General features: G+C 37.2%; 1 pseudogene; it reads left to right on the forward strand.

Annotated features, from left to right (window-relative positions):
- The first annotated feature begins 13,395 nt into the window (after nucleotides 1–13,395).
- Nucleotides 13,396–17,364, forward strand: LOC148005716 (large ribosomal subunit protein eL32 pseudogene; annotated as a pseudogene).
- The last annotated feature ends 454 nt before the right edge of the window (nucleotides 17,365–17,818 follow it).

Consider the following 17,818-nt stretch of genomic DNA (forward strand, 5'->3'; position numbering starts at 1 on the left):
TTAGGTAGTATGTATAGCAGCTTCAAGCATGACGAAAGATATCCAGTTGTGATGAGCTTTAAAATTTAATTAAATAATAAAATTTTTACTTAATGGCAGTATTTTAACAATTACCTAGAAGCATCAGAGGCATCTTTTTTATGCTGCTATATGGAGACCATTAATCATATCCCAAGTGGTCCAAATTAAATGCCTACTTCATTGGAATTTAGCATCAATAAGCCTATAGATTTGGAAAATAACTTGTAGTGTTAGAACAAATGACAAATGATAGCAACTTCAGTTAACATGAGAGAGAATTTGGTATGGAATAACTTTAAGACACACGGGTCTGTTGTTGTAAAATTATAACAAATAAAATGCTGTCTTTTACCCCAACTAGATTTGGCACCATAGTGCCCCAAGATATCTGATAGATATCTTTGTCTCAGTCAGCAGAGCCTCTCACCCACTTTGCTCCATCCCATATAACACAGCCAATGGCCTCTCTCTGAGCCTGGTAACAATTTCTCTACCCATCCAGTTCCCAAGGCAGGCTGCCACCATGTCAGAAATATACATCTCAATTCCACGGCCGCTTAGTGTCCTGGGTGCCACATACTCTCTTAAGCTTAATCTGCCATAAGGAAGAACACAAAACACAATAACCTCTGATCCAATTGATAAGATATAATTCACCACCTAAACCTACAAAGCCCTATACCCATCCACCCATTAAGAACATTCATAACAACCTTTAAAGGTACAAAAGTGGAATCTTAACATCTGCCTCCATGTTCTCTCAGCGGTTTCTTCTCTCCATTCTCCTTCCGTTCCAGTCTCCTCCCCTTCCCTCAAACTTTTCTCCCATTCATACTTCCTTCTCAACCAATGACAGGTCTCATTCTGTCTTGGACCTGACCTCACCTGTTTGGCATCCTACACAGTTCTCCATTAGATGTGGGAAAAATACGCTGAGCCATCTCCCAGACTAGTCAAGTAAATCCCTAAAGAAGCCATTGTGACTGTCCTTGTTTGTCATGAGGATAACATTCAACTGGATATTCTGCAGCCATGTAGAACACAGGGCTGGAGGTCAAAAACCAATCTAATATAAACAGAAAACTTAATTTTTAAAATTTAGTTTATTTTAACTAATGTGAATGAAAGGAATAATGTGAGGTGACTGGTTATTATGTCCAACATTGTCATTTCAAGTTTGGGGGTTCAGATAGTTAGGGCTAAGTTCTTATTACAAGTATCTAAGAAAAAGTACATTGAAGAAAGGCTTACTAAATGTCAGGTGTATTCTGACAAGAATCAACAAATCAATAACTAAAGGAACCATCTTACAGGAAAACCCATCTAAAATAGTATTTATATTAAATAAACAAATCAGAGTTTATAACAGGATGATTTTCCATCTTGAAATGTAGATCAAAATGCAACAACTTATCTAAATTTATCAAAAACTAATCCATTGACAATATGATTTTTTCATTGCAATAGCATTAAACCTTTCTAACTACGGTAGAAAATAAAATGATTTGATTGGTCTTATACATCAATTAAAAACTAGAGTTCAGTATAGTTGATGCAATTTCATCATGTAGATATAACTCCAGTAAATCAAATAAGCTCATTTATCTTTTTCATGAGGGTTAAACTTGATTATCTGTTTGATTTGGGTTTGGAAGCAACACAGTGTGTGTGTGTATGATTCTGTAAGGACATTTTCTGAAACAATGAATTTAATGGGAAAGACCCACATTTAGAGTGAGCAGGGTTTTTTGTTTGTTTGTTTGTTTGTTTGTTTGTTTGGGGGGGTTTGTCAGCATGTCACTTCTAAGAAGGTCTTAAGAAAGCTACATCACTAATTTCCATACCTACATTTTCTCCTTGCTTATGAGTGTGTCTGATACAAAAGCTGGTGATGCAAGCTTTTCTGACTTTATAATTGGTTTCTCTGACCTTCCAGTGCCTGTAGTAGAATATTTGCACTCGATGCATCCATTCGGTATTCAGTGTTAGAATGGGCTGCTTTTGTAATTCAGCTTTCTGGACTAAGTAAGTAATTACTAGGTTCTTAGTGCTTCCATCATCCCAGTAGACATTGCTGGGCCGTCCAGCCTAGATGACACGCTATGAAATCCCCGTTATAATATAGTATCCACTATATTGGTTTTATTTATCTAGAGAACTCTAGTGAATAAACTTGTACATTGTAATTACAAGTGTGATATTTTTATATAGAAATTCTTCGAGAGCAATTTATTTTACATGAATGATTCAGGGGAAACCATAAGTGAGAATGGACTTCATGTTCTCATTTTTACATTTAAATCATAGTTGGATGATTGTGTGACCACATTGCACCTGCTGAATAAAATCTTTTGTGATTTTTGTTCCATCAGGTTTTTTTTATTTACTCATTTTAACTGCTTCATTGGCCATAAAATTGAATGAATTCATATAATACCAAGTAATTTATTGATACACCCATATAATGTATAATATTGTCTAAAACTAAATGTATTTTTAAATCAAATATTTCCAAGTTTGCCAAGAAAAGATTGCAAAACCTTTCTTCTGTTTTGAAATTTCCCATACTTTATTTTTACCTTTAATCATTCTATTGTGAGATAGCAGGAGAGAACTTCCTACTTCACTAATCTTTTAGATTTCTCTTCTTTTTTATTTCCTTTAAAAATGTATTTCTTTATTCACTTCACAACATATTATCAGTTCTCCATTTCCTCCCATTGACCTTGATGTAAGTTTTCTCCCCAGTTCCATGTTCCCCTTCTCAAAAGAGAGGGAGAAGCTCAGCCCCTCTGATGTTATTCTCCCCACTAACAACCCCTTCCTCCTCATGTCAAGTAACTGCAGGACAAGGTACATCTTCTCCCACTGAGTTCAGGCAAGTCCTAGGGATCCACACGCAAGCAGATAATAGGTTCAGGGATAGCTTCTGCTCCAGTTATACAGGGTGCCTAGATCCAGTCAATGCTTGTTCTTCGATGATTCAGTCTTGGGAAAAGGGAACACTTTTCCTTTTCTTTAAAGTTCGTTTGTAGGTCTTTATTATCTTGGGATAATAATATTAAAAATAAATTCAGTATTTATTCTTCTCACCTAAAATACACTCCAACAACAGCTTCCACTCCTTTCATTCATCCCTGCCACCCCTGTCTTCCCATATCCCCACATGCACTCTTGTCTTTCCCTTCAGAATAGAGCAGACCTCCCCTGTTTATCAGTTCTCTTGTTATACCAGAAAGCATATCAGTCTTATCATTTGAAGCTTTCTTTCTTTAACTTAATTTATATGTAGTTAGATCATTTTCTCAACATCCTTACCTATTCCCTTGTACTTCCAAGAACATGGCTTCTTCTTCTTCAACTATTGTTAAAGATTTATATATATATATATATATATATATATATATATATATATATATATTAGGAAACACACAGAAATACAGCCTGCTGTGTCCATTCAATATTTCCTGCTCATACATATTTCTTTTTTCCATCATCTGTCTGTCTGTCTATTCACTTTACCTCAAAATTGCAGTTCTCTTCACTCTTTCCCTCCCAGTCCTGCCCTTAAAACCTGTTCTCTCCATGCTCCTTTCGCTTATCCTCAAAGAAGACCCTAAGGATTCTAACTGTCCTTAGCATATGAAATCTCAGCAGGACTAAGGAATTCCTCTCCCACAGAGACAAGTCATCCCAATCAGAAGAAAGGATCCAAAGTCAGGCAACAGAGTCAGAGACTATCTCAACTCCAATTGTTAAGAGACCCACATGAATACCAAGCTGCATATATGCTACATATGTGTAAGAGGCCTAGGTCAATGTCATGCATGCACTTTGGTTGGCGATTCAGTTCCTGTGAATCCTTATGGGTTCACTTTAGTTGATTCCGTAGGTCTTCTTTTTACTTAATTCTTCCCCCAACTCTTCTACAAGGCTGCGGGAACTCAGCCTAATGTTTTACTGTGGTTTTCTGTATCTCTTTCCTTAAGCTGCTGGATGAAACATCTCAGAAAACAGTTATGCTAAGCTCCTTTCTTGCAATAGTGTCAGGTCTTGGCTCTCACCCTAGGATATGTCTCAAGTTGAACCAGTCATTGATTGCCAATTCCTTCAATCTCTATACCATCTTTATCTCTGAACATCATTTAGGCAGGACAAAATTTAGGACAAAAGTCTTCTAGATGGATTAGTGTCCCTTCCTCCAATAGAAGTGCCACCTGGCTACAAGAGGTGGCCACTTCAGGTTCCATATCCTCCGCTGCTAATAGTGTAATCTAGGGTCACCTCCATAGACTCCCGAGAGCCATACCATCCTTAGTGAAGTAACCCAAACCCAGAAGGTCAGACATGGTGTGGACTCACTTATAAGTGAATTGGTGACATAAAGTACAGGATAACCATGCTACAATCAATAGACCCAAAAAGGTATGTAAAAAGGAGGGTCCAAGGTAGGATGTGTGAGTCTCACTCAGAAGGAGAAATAAAATAGACATAGGACAATGATGGAGGGAGGGAACTGGGTAGGAGAGGGAGTGTGGAGGGGAACAAGGTTGGGGATGAGATGTATTGTGAGTACAGAAAGAAATATCTGGTAAAGCTAACAGAAATCAATGTGTAGGGGAGCATACCTGGGATGAGTCTGGGAATGTAGAAACTTATACAAGTTCTAACAACTTGTCATTAGACAACTAAAAGCGAGGCTTATCTCTGGCAAGAATAATTTCCTTTTCTTATGTTTGTTTGTAGGTCTCTATATTGAGAAGGACACTATGAGATTTTGCTAACGTCTTTGGATGTCGGCTAGTGTTGGAATTGTTCAAATCTTGCTTAGACAGCCATGACAATGGTACTTTTTGCCAATTAACTTTTCTGTAATAGCTAAACTGCTCAATCATACTGAAAACTCCCTAGTCCCCTGGATCTTCTAATCTTTCTATCACTATTCTTAGAGATATCACATGAGCATTATTGAAAGAAGTATTATTGTAGACATATGAATTGGACATTGGCCCACCACAGTCAAGTATGTTGTTACTTTGCTGGATTTTTGCATTTTGACTAGTTGTAGTTTTCTATAATTGTCTCCCTCTGCTGTATGATCAAACATCTTTCAGTAGAAGTGAGGTCTCTAATTTCCCGTGTGTACAAGGATAAGTACCTTGGTTGCAGTTAAGAATTACACTGGTAGAGAACAGCAGCTTTTAGTAGGTTCTCCCCTTAAAGCCACAATCTCAAATAACTACACCTCCAGGCTATTAATAGTCAATTGATCCATGACTCCAATTAGCAGCTTCTAGTTAATAAAAAGTGTAAGTGCCACTATTGTACCTTTAGGAATATTTTATTTGTTGGATATTGTTTTGCTTGATAGATACCTATCTCTGAAGGGACATTGATTGTTTTTCTCCTTTAGCAGCTTACACATCAACTTTTAGGAAGATGACATTTGAGTCTGTTCAAATTTCAATTCCCTGAGTTTATATGTTTTTTCAAACTGTGAGTTCCAATGAAATGTCTTTCCCCATTCATCTCTTCATAACCTCAGGAAACAACATTCTAGACTCTTAACCTTAAAAAAAAGAACTTTAATTTTATTTTTATGTACGAGTGAAACCAAGCAGTAATTTTTCCTTTTCTAGTTTTGTTCAGTTCATGTTATAGTCTCCATTCTATCTTTGTAAGTTTAAATGACAGAATTTCATGCTTAGGACCAATTGCATTTGATAGCTGCTGGGGCAATGGTGTTAGATTTCTTTAATAGGTTGAGACTTTGAGACTTGGTGTGTCAATAGTACTTCATGGTTGGCTCAGGATAAAAGACTACTTTAGAATACAAACTTGACGCTTTGGACTTAAGCAGAGAGATGGAAATAAAAGAGAACGTGGAATTGGTTAGAGACGCAGATGTTGGCAGATTTGGACGAGTTGTGTGAAGGGATGTACATATCCAAATATACTGCTTTTGACTCTGAAAGAATTAATGAAAATATAAAAACAAAAAGTTAGGTATGTATCAAAAAAAGAGTGATGCCAATGACATATGTAAAATGCTAAAACCTCATTAACAGAAAAAGAAAACCCATTACTAAAAATATAATGCAAATAGCTGACAAGTACAAAAATATATAATACTACAAATCACAAGGGAACAAAATGTTAAACATTTATCTTTCTCTAACAGTTATGGCTAATACCATAATTTTAATAGCAAATAATGTCAATGCTATAGACTACAGGAAAAAGTCTCAGTGAACAGTATCTCACCCATTATAGACAATAACAGTCCTTTTTATCAAACAAAAGTATACCCACCATTTGAGCCAGCAATTCTCCAGATAGATGTACATCTAAAGGCAACAAATATATGTACAGATAGACTCTTGAGCTTCCATGTCCCAAGAGTATTATTTATAGTATAAAGAACTGAAATCAACCTGTCATCACTTTGTGCTCACATATCTACCCCAAGTTAGTATTTTATCAAGCCTGAGCTTGCAAAAGTTTTGTGAAAAATGTCATAATTTCTCTGAGTTCATATGTGCAATTGCTCTGTGTTTTCCAGATATCCTTGGCTTATTAAAATGATCTACCATCTAAGGTTCTCACAATATTTCAGCTTTCATTTCTGCTAATATACCTAAGCATTGAGGGGAGGGATTTGATATAGACATCTGCAGCATAACGGTTTCCTCTGAGGTCTTCTGTCATGGAGTGAAACATTTTTATGTATAATATACATAGAAAAAGTAACAGACACTTTAAGATAGAGTGTTGATGATGAAATGAAGCATCAGGATAGTGTAAAGAGAAGAAAAACACTTTATCCTACAGAGAAGTTTCATTAAGATTCAAATTAAACAGTCAAAATAGTTTCAAGAAGTCCATAAAATAAGACAGATGCACTAATTCTCTTTCTTCAAAATAATATGTAAACTAAACAGTGCTGAATGTGACTCTCAGAAAGTCAAGCAGCCAAGAAGAAACAGAAACCAGTCACACAAACTAGAAGCAGAGACCAGCCCTACTGCCTGGCAAGTACATTCTGTAGTCTGCTGAGTTGTCGACAAACTGTGTAATATACCCCAGGTTCCCAGATTTTGTTACCTGTTATCCATATTGTGGTGAATCTGGGTGATACACCTGCCTTTGAGTAACTTGGGTGCCTATAATAATACCTCACCTGTATTCTCATAAGTAACACCAATAAAACTCATGGGATCAATGGGTTTGATATTTTTCCGTGAGTTCTGTTTCTTGGGATTGTAGGTATGTTGAGTCTGTCTCTCCAGGAAATGACTATACCAATATGATAGTTCATTTAGAATTGAGTAGGCTGAAGCCTTATTCTGTATATATTGACTTGTAGTGAGATTCTTGTTTAATTGCCATCAACATCCAAAAGCTTCTCTGATGAGCACTGACAGACACTCATCTATAGTTATAGATGTAAGTCATTTACTGTTCCCTGCATTTCCTCCTATTCCCCAACTCATTTAATCCTCTTTGTCCCATTATTTTATATTCTGCCATTATGGAACTATTTTATATCATCACTTCCTTTAAATATCCTCCTCTACATATCCCCTTGCTAATTCCCTTTTGGGGTATTGCAAATAAAACACACACACACTTAAAGCTTTGAAATGTAACATCTACATGACTTTCTTAACTTACAATTAGTTTCCCAAACTCTATCTGTTTACTTAGGAACCATTTCAATTTTCTTAACAGCTACATAATATCCGTGTGTGTGTGTGTGTGTGTGTGTGTGTGTGTGTGTGTGTGTGTGTGTGTGTTCTGATAGTTTCATTGACCACTCATCAGTTGAAATATACTTATTCTGTTTCCATTTCCTGATTATTGTGCTGGAGAGGCCATGAACATGGATGGACAACTATCTCTAGGGTGAGATACTGAATCATTTCTGTACATGTCCAAGAGTAATATGGCTGTGTTGTATGGTATATGTATTTACAGCTTTTGAGGAGACTACACATTGAATTGTTGAATGTTTGCATTAGTTTATTCTCTTGCCAACAAAAATATGTGCTGCCCATATTTTAAATATTCATGCTGTCATTTGATTTTGTTTTTGATTTTGGACATTATAACTAGGGAAAGAAGAATCATTAAAGTGGTTGTAGTTTTCTTTTTACTGAGGCTAAAACTGTTTAAGACTTATAAAAATGCTTCACATTCACTTGTGCTTCAACTTTTAGGAACTTTCTGTTTGGTCCATGTCCCATATTTTAAAATTGGATTATTCATTTTCTTGGTGTTTAGTTTCTCTCTTATTTGAATACTCTAAATGCTAATGTTTTATCAAATATGTACCTGCTTTCTTCAAATAAATGATGATAGATTTGCCATATATATCTTTTCATTTCAGGAGACCTTTTTTAACTATTGGGTTTAATGCCTGCACTACTGGGCTCCTGTAGAAAATAAAAGTACCTTTCTTTTCTTCTATGAAATCAAGTCAATTTTCTTCTTTTTAAATTCCTGGTATCCAGTCTTTTGTGGGAGTGTATTTGGAGTTGTGGATTTTTTGGTTTTTGTTTGTTTGTTTGTTTGTTTGTTTGTTTGTTTTTGTCTTTTCCAAAATGAGAGCTAAAATTCCAGTATTACCTTGTATTTATGACTTTCCTAGAAATGAGTTCTTAGCCTTCTAAGAGTTACAAGTGATTGATTACATCCTTCGAGAGGGCCTTAAATCCATTCAGAAAATGGTTGATTATTCCCTTAATATTCATCCCATTATAATACCAGTGGGTTATGCCTTTCCTATCTAGTTATTACTATAGCTCGAACAGTTGATTTGAGCATGAATCATGATTACAGTCCCAGTAGCTTGCATAGCATTTTCTGGCACTAGGAATGGAAGCCTATAGAGACACAGCTTCTAAGCTAATAATGTATTGCTATGTCCAAAAACTCAAACATGTAGTTTCTCCAGAAATAGAATGAAATTGCAATTAGGATTGTTCTGTAATGTTCTGAAGGGGAAGATAACAAAATAACCATATTTTGAAGGTGTAATGTCTATGGGAGTTACTGCACATATGAACTCACAAAACCCTGTTTAGCAACAAGCCAGAACAAACCTCAAAGAATAAACATGTCAACAAATCTTATTCCAAGACATAAAGCCATTAGAAAATGTTAGCTGCTAGAGGGAGGATGCAGTTTTCTCAGACTGTTTCCCCTGGAAAGTTGTCATTGCCCAGTAAATGGGTGCACATCCAAAAATATTAGGAAGTACAAGTTAGTGTTGGTAAAGTACTTTCAAAAAAATACAGAGGGGGGTAACTTGGGAAGTAGTGGTTTGAACTGAAAAAGAATTATTAGAGGGGAATATGATTTAAACATATTATATGAAACTTTCATAGAATTAATAATATTAAAAATAATGTAGTTTTATTTTTTGACAAGTAGCTCACTAGCTTGACCAGCAATGTTTGCAGAACATTCAGTTCTTTCTCCAGTGAGTATTTTTTGGAGTATTTGTCAAAAATCTGGTTTCAAAAAAATACAGTAAAAAAATAGACATTTCAACAAATGATGCTGGTCAAAGTAAATATCTCTATGTACAAAAATGCAAATAGATTATTTTTATCACCCTGACAAAAAACAGAAATCAAAAAACAAAAATACCATCTGCTGGAAAACTCCCAGAAGTCAATGTAGGTGACCTTAGCTGAGAAACTTAAGAGTGAGGACATGCACCTCGGGAAGGATACCTCCTGAAGCCAGTGGAGGGATACTGACACCAAGAAACAAACCCTCCCAACTTTTTTACCCAGAATTTGCCCTGTCTAAAAGAAATTCAGGGACAAAGATGGAGAACAAACTGAAGGAATGGCCAATTTATTACCAGCCCAACTTGACTACCACCCTGTGGGCAAGCACAAATCCCTGATACTATTAATGATGTTTTCTTATGCTTGCACATAGAAGTCAAACATAACTATCCTCTGAGAGAATCTATCCAGCAGCTGACTGAAGCAGATATAGATAACCACAGCCAAACACTGGACAGAGACTCTTATGGAAGTATTGTGAGATGAAGAACTGCAGAGTATGGAAACCCTACAGGAAAACCAACAGCAGAGTTAATTAATCTGGAGCTGTGAAAGTTTTCTGAAACTGAGCCACCAAGCAAAGAACACACACAGTTTGGAATGAAGCCCCTGGCATATATGCAGGAGACGTGCAGCTTAATCTCCATGTGGGCTCCCAACAACTGGCAGCAGATGCTTTTTCTAAAGCTGTAGCCTAACCGTGGTTCACCTCCAAAGTTGTCTTCTCAGGCCTCAGTGAGAGAGAATGCAGCTATTATGGGAGTGACTTCATGGGCCATGGTGGTGAAATATTCAAGGGACACCACCCTCTCAAAGAAGAAGGGGAGGAGTGAGGTTATCAGTAAGTGAGGGGGGGGCTAGGAAGGAGGATAGAGGCAGGTGTCCGGGAGGGGGTAACCTGGAGGGAGGGCAGTCTTTGAAATGTAAATTAATTAAAAAACCTGAACTAGAAATACAGCCGAATAATGCCAGGTCTGACCTTAGTCCGAGAAGATGCACCTAACTCCTAATAGACTGGAGGCTCCAAGTGGTGGAAAGGGTTTGGGGGGTGGGGACATCCTTGTGGAGAAAGGATGAGGGAAGGAATAATGGGATGTGGGACAGTCAGAGGGTAGACGGGGGAGGGTGATAAAATCTGTTGTGTAAAAAAATAAATAAAATTTAAAAAGGAAAGAAAAATTCAAACAAAATACATCTGAAATTTGCAGGCAAATTTATAGTACTAAGGAAAAGTTATCCTGAGTTACCCCGACCTAGAAATATAAACATGGTATATAGTTGCTTATATGTGTATATTAAACATTAAATATATGATAACCAACCTACAATCTATAGAGAAAAGCTAGGTATAAAAGTAAAGGAATGGTAGGTGTGAAGACAGGCCTCTGGGCAGGAAAAGAGAATAGATGTTATGGATGGACTTGGGAAAGAAGAGAACAGAAATGGAAGGATTGAGTTGGTATGAGAAGGGAAAACATCTTTGAAAGAGAAACTGCAAAAAGAAGAGCTAAAACTGAGGGACACTTGAAAGATGATATGGGAATCTAATACAGTAGAATCCTCATAAAACATATAAAGGTGATCCTAATGATGTCTCCTAATAAAGGGTAAGAGTCTCAACTTATCACCTCTTGTTACTAAATAAGGTTTTTCATTAACTTGGTTGCATACAACAATGTGGTTGGTCAAGTGAGGCCCATGAAAATCCCCAAACAAACAAAGACAATGGATTTCTCCTCCACAACAAACACTGGGGATCCATTGCTGAAGACAATACTTAAACAACTCAATATGGAGAAGTGGAGATGATATCTACAAGAAGCCTTCATGCCTACATTATACCATCTTTTTTGTGTGATAGTATTCTATAAACTACCAAAAGGGAAACCCAAACACCAACCCAGCACAAACCTTTGATTAACTGTCTGTCATGCCTAAAATATTTATTAAAATAATTGTTGTACAGAATTTCTGGGAGTAGCTAAAAATGTCTGATTAGACTTAAGCCCCATGCTATTAGATAATAGCCATACCTAGCTCTGCTTAGATGATCAAGACCTAGAGACTAGGATGTAGAAACAGTGAATAGTTAGAGGGAATGGAGGTTATCAGAGAATAAAGCAAATGAATCAACTGAACAAGAACCCAGAGACCACAGACTAACCCACCAAGGACAGAGATAACTAGCTCTACACCAGGTTCTCTACCTATGTCAGCTTTGTGCTTATATGGGACAACTGAATGTATAAATTTGAGGGGTTCTGAATCTTCTGCCTGCTCTTAGGGAACTTTCCTTTCTGTTGGATTGTTGGTCCAACATCAATTTGATGGGTTTTGTTTTGTTTTATTTTATTATAATTTATTTTGCTATGTTTCCTTATTATACCTTAGAAGTTTGTTCTTTTCTAATGAGAGACAGAAAGGGAGTGGATTTCAAGGGTTTTAGAGATGGGGAGGAATTGAGTTTAGTAGGGAAAACTGCAATCAACTATATTATATAAGAAAATAATTCATTTTCAATAAAACGTCTGATAATAATAGATGTATTGACTTATGTTCAGGTTGTCATACCTCCCAGAGGTTTTTCAGTATTGTTTGTGTCATTTTTTCCCGTCTCTCCTTCACTTTCTCTCTTTCTGTGTGTGTGTGTGTGTGTCTGTGTGTGTGTGTCTGTGTGTCTATGTGTATGCATGTGCATGCACTTCCATATAGATATTAAAATGATAAAAGATTCATTTTCTGTGAAGAATTGAATTGGACCTTTTTTAAGATTTATTTATTTATTTATTTATTTATTTATTTATTTATTTATTTAATGCATACGAGTACACTGTAGCTGTCTTCAGACACAGCAGACCTCATTACAGATGGTTGTGAGCCACCATGTGGTTGCTGGGAATTGAACTCAGGACCTCTGGAAGAGCAGTCGGGGCTCTTAACCGCTGAGCCATCTCTCCAGCCCCCGAATTGGACTTTTGATGGAGATTGTACCGAGTCTATGTACTGCTATCACATCAGGTGTTACTCGAATCAGCTTTCCTTTATATGTAATTCAGTCTCTCAGCTTTTTATTCATTCTGCCTTCTATTCAGTCTGCCCTTATTGTCTCTTGGCCCCTGAAACTTTGAGACAAATTAAGCTCTTTGCTCTTCTTTCTCTGATTGTGGCAATTTACCAAAGCAATAGAAAATAGACTCATATAATTGTCTTCAATATCTCATATTCTGTTACCTGCATGATCCAATCGATGGGAAGGTTTTCCTCTGAATGTTTGACTTCCTGTCTTTTTCATATTTAGATTTACTTCAGTTTTGCTTCTCCTGAGCTATTTCATCTCTTTCCAAAACTTCTTATTTGTATCCTGAGTTATTTTCATTATTTTACTCAGTTGATTTTTTTTTGTAGCTTTCATTCAGGCATTCATGTGAATCCTCTTTGAAGTTCTGGAGCACACTTATAATTGTTTAAATGGAATGATATCTTATGTATCAGTGATATTGTTTACTCAGGAAATATATGGGATCACTGTACTGAGTAGTCATATTTTCTTGTTTATTCATACTAGTTATTATTTATGATATGGTCTAGGCTTCAAGACCTTTACATGTAGCCATGTTGTTGGTGGTGTGGGTGACAGATGAGCAGATGCATCAACTATCTCTTAGTTCCTACCTGAAATTTTAGTCAGATTCCATCCAGTCCTGGAGCTGAGTGGTGTGTAGATGGCTGATGGGGGTTGAGAATGAGCATTAGATCTAGAGCCTTCTAACTCTGGTTCCATGTTGGATTGCAAATGGTCCTGGTGAACCTTGATAGATTGGTTTATAAGAAGACATGTGTGGCCGCCATCTTCGGTTGTTCTTACCTGGTCATTATGCTCAATGTATTACTTGTTATTTCAATTTCAGTGGAACTTATTTGATATATTAATATGTACTAATATTGTCCAGTGCTGTTTTCTTCAGATTCCAAATATTACATTTTTTGTTTTAGTCTTGTGGACGGGACTCTATAATATTAACAGTATGAGCAATGATGACTATCAAATTTCTGCTTTAGAAAACAAATGTGCATGTTCTTCCCATTGATATATCCAATAATTCTCTTGACAATGTCCGTAAAAAACAAGAAACAAGTGAAACGATAAGTCACATTTAGAAAGCTGTTATCTGCCATCTATTTTGCAGCTTCACGGCTACTTTTGGTCTCTGTTGAAGCCCAAGATTGTCAAAAAGAGAACCAAGAAATTCATCAGGCACCAGTCAGATGGATATGTGAAAATGAAGCAACAGTGATAAAAAAGTGTATGGTATTGGTACAGAAACAGGCAGGTAGATCAGTGTAATAGAATTGAAAACCCAGAAATGAACACACAGACCTATGGTCACTTGATCTTTGACAAAGGAGCTAAAACCATCCAGTGGAAAAAAAATATAGCATTTTCAAAAAATGGCTGGCAGGATGTAGAAGAATACAAATTGATCCATTTTTTTGCCCTGGAAAAGCTCAAGTCAAAGTAGATCAAAGACCTCCACATCAAGCCAGATACACTCAAACTAATAGAAGAAAAAGTGGGGAAGCATCTCGAACACATGGGCACTGGAGAAAATTTCCTGAACCAACACCAATACCTTATGCTCTAAGATCAAGAATCGACAAATGGGATCTCACAAACTGCAAAGCATCTGTAAGGCAAAGGGCACTGTTGCTAGGACAAAACGACAACCAACAGATTGGGAAAGATCTTTACCAATCCTACAACGGATAAAGGGCTTATATCCAAAATATACAAAGAACTCAAGAAGTTAGACCACAGGGAGACAAATAACCATATTAAAAATGGGGTTCAGAGCTAAACAAAGAATTCACAGCTGAAGAATGCTGAATGGCTTAGAAACACATAAAGAAATGTTTAACATCTTTAGTCATTAGGAAAATGCAAATCAAAACAACCCTGAGATTTCACCTCACACCAGTGAGAATGGCTAAGATCAAAAACTCAGGTGACAGCATATGCTGGTGAGGATGTGGAGAAAGAGGAACACTCCTCCATTGTTGGTGGTTTGCAGACTGGTACAACCATTCTTGAAATCAGTCTGGAGGTTCCTCAGAAAATTGGCCATGGAACTACCTGAGGATCCAGCTATACCTCTCTTGGGCATATAGCAAAAGATGCCCCAACATATAACAAAGACACATGGTCCTCTATGTTCATAGCAGCCTTACTTATAATAGCCAGAAGCTGGAAAGTACCCAGATGCCCTTCAACAGAGGAATGGATACAGAAAATGTGGTACATCTACACAATGGAATATTACTCAGCTATCAAAAACAATGACTTTATGAAATTCATAGGCAAGTCGGTGGAACTGGAAAATATCATCCTGAGTGAGGTATCCCAATCACAGAAAAGCACACATGGTATGCAGTCATTGATAAGTGGCTATTAGCTCAAATGCTTCAATAACCCTAGATGCACAGAACACATGAAACTGAAGGATGATGATCAAAATGTGAATGCTTCACTCCTTCTTTAAAAGAGGAACAAGAATACCCTTGGGAGGAATAGGGAGGTAAAGTTTAGAACAGAGGCAGAAGGAACACCCATTCTGAGCCTGCCCCACATGTGGCCCATGCGTATACAGCCACCCAATTTTATAAGATGGATGAAGCAAAGAAGTGCAGTGCGACAGGAACCAGATGTACATCTGTACTAAGAGACACAGCCAGAATACAGCAAATACATAGGCGAATGCCAGCAGCCAACCACTGAACTGAGAATGGAACCCCCGTTTAAGAATCTTAGAAAGGACTGAAAGAGCTTGAAGGGGCTTGAGACCCCATATGAACAACAATGCCAACAAACCAGAACTTCCAGGACTAAGCCACTATCCAAAGATGTGGAGAAGAGCCTCAAACACATGGGCACTGGGGAAAATTTCATGAACAGAACACCTATGGTTTATGCTGTAAGATCAAGAATCGACAAATGGGACCTCATAAAACTGCAAAGCCTCTGTAAAGCAAAGGTCACTGTCATTTGGACAGAACAGCAACCAACGTATTGGGAAAAAAATCTTTACCAATCCTATATCAGATAGAGGGATAATATCCAATATATACAAAGAAATCACAAGGTAGACTCCAAACAATCAAATAACCCTGTTAAAAATGGGATACATAGGTAAACAAAGAATTCTCAACTGAGGAATATCCAATGGCTGAGAAGCACTTAAGAAATGTTCAACATCCTTAGCTATTATGTTCCACCTCACACCAGTCAGAACGGCTAAGATTAAAAACTCAGAGGACAGGAGATGCTGGCTAGGATGTGGAGAAAGAGGAACACTTCTCCATTGTTGCTGAGATTGTAAGCTGGTACAACCACTCTGGAAGTCAGACTGGAGGTTCCTCAGAAAATTGGACGTAGTACTTCCTCAGGAACCAACTATACGTCTCCTGGACATTTACCCAAAAGATGCTCCAAAATATAAGGACACATGTTCCATTACATTCATAGCAGTCTTATTTATAATAGTCAGAACCTTGGTGAAAAGAACCTAGATGTACTTCAAGGGAGGAATGGATACAGAAAATGTCATCCTGTTACACAATGGCATACTGGGCAGCTATTAAAATAAATGACTTTATGAAATTTGTAGGCAAATGGATGGAACTAGAAAATATCATGCTGAGTGAAATTGTATGCACCACTAATAAGTATATATTAGTCCAAGTACTCAGATTACCCAAGATACAATCAACAAATCACAGGACAAGCTCAAGAAGCAGGACAACCAAAGTGAGGATGCTTCAGTCCTTCTTAGAAGGGGGAACAAAAATATTCATAGGACGAGATAGGTAAACAAAGTTTGGAGCAAAGACTGAAGGAAAGGCCACCAAGAGACTGCCCCAACTGTGGATACAGCCTATATACATACAGCCACTAAACCCAGACAATATTGAGATGCCAAGAAGTTCATGCTGACAGGATCCTGATATAGCTGTCTTCTCAGAGTCTCTGCTTGATCATGACAAATATAGAGGCAAATGCTAACATTGAAGAGATAACATCGTCCCTGTTAAAGGAGTTAGGGAAAGTATTGAAAGAGCTGAAGGGGTTTGCAACCAATCAACCAAAGCTCTCAGGGGCTAAACCACCATCTAAAGAGTACACATGGATAAACCCATGGCTCCAGAAGCATATGTAGAAGAGGGTGGCCTTGTTGGGCACCAATAGGAGAAGTACTTGGTCCTGCCAAGACTGGATCCCCCCAGTGTAGGGGAATATCAGAGTGGGAAGGCAGAAAGTGGTGGTTGGTTGGTTGGGGGAAATGGGATAACATTTGAAGTATTAATTAAAATATTACAGAAAAAAAGGAAAAAAGAAAATTAAGCAAAACTGGGGGAATCTCAGAGGCATTGACACCTGGGTACAGAGAAGATTCAAGGGCCTGATCCCCAACAATGATTATGGGAGTAACAAAAACACCAAGCACACACTGCCTAGAGGCTTCCAGAAGTTTCTAGTCCACAATGTCAAGGAGCTGGAAGTGCTGCTGATGTGCAAGAAATCTTACTGTGCTGAAACTGCTCACAATGTGTAGCTAAGAACTGAAAAGCCATCATAGAAAGACCAGCAGAGCTGACCATCGGATTCGCCAATCCCAATGCCAGGCTATGCAGCAAAGAAAATGTGCCTGTTTTGTGTTCAAATAAAACCATGAAAACTGCTAAAAATGAAAGTTGCTATCATGTATAAAACAAAAAGTTAGTCTAAAATGTAGCATGCCTCCATTCATTTTTCTTACTTTACACTAGGTTAAAGCAGCTCCCTGGACAAAGGAAACATATGCACCATTGTATTAAGGCGTCAACTCATATTTTTTTCAATCTCATTCTGTTTATAACTGGCATTTGTGAGGTTAATATGTCAGGCAGCTGAGGAGATATTTAAATGTTATATGGAGTAATATGGTACTCCACCATAAGTGACTGGTAAGAGTTTAATAACCCCAGAAAGAATATGTGCATAAACCAAATGCATTATTTCAAATATTGCAAATCAAGGGACTCCTTTTTTGCTTGTCATAACACAACTACTTATTCTAAAATTCTTTATTATCTATTTCTTTACTTACATTTCAAAGGTTATTCCCTTTCCCGGTTTCCTGATTTTTCACATATTCTAGAAGTTGGTTTAACAGACTTTCCTT

This window comes from Rattus norvegicus, chromosome 5 (genome assembly GCF_021556685.1).
Source record: "Rattus norvegicus strain SHRSP/BbbUtx chromosome 5, alternate assembly SHRSP_T2T, whole genome shotgun sequence".
Lineage (NCBI taxonomy): Eukaryota > Metazoa > Chordata > Mammalia > Rodentia > Muridae > Rattus > Rattus norvegicus.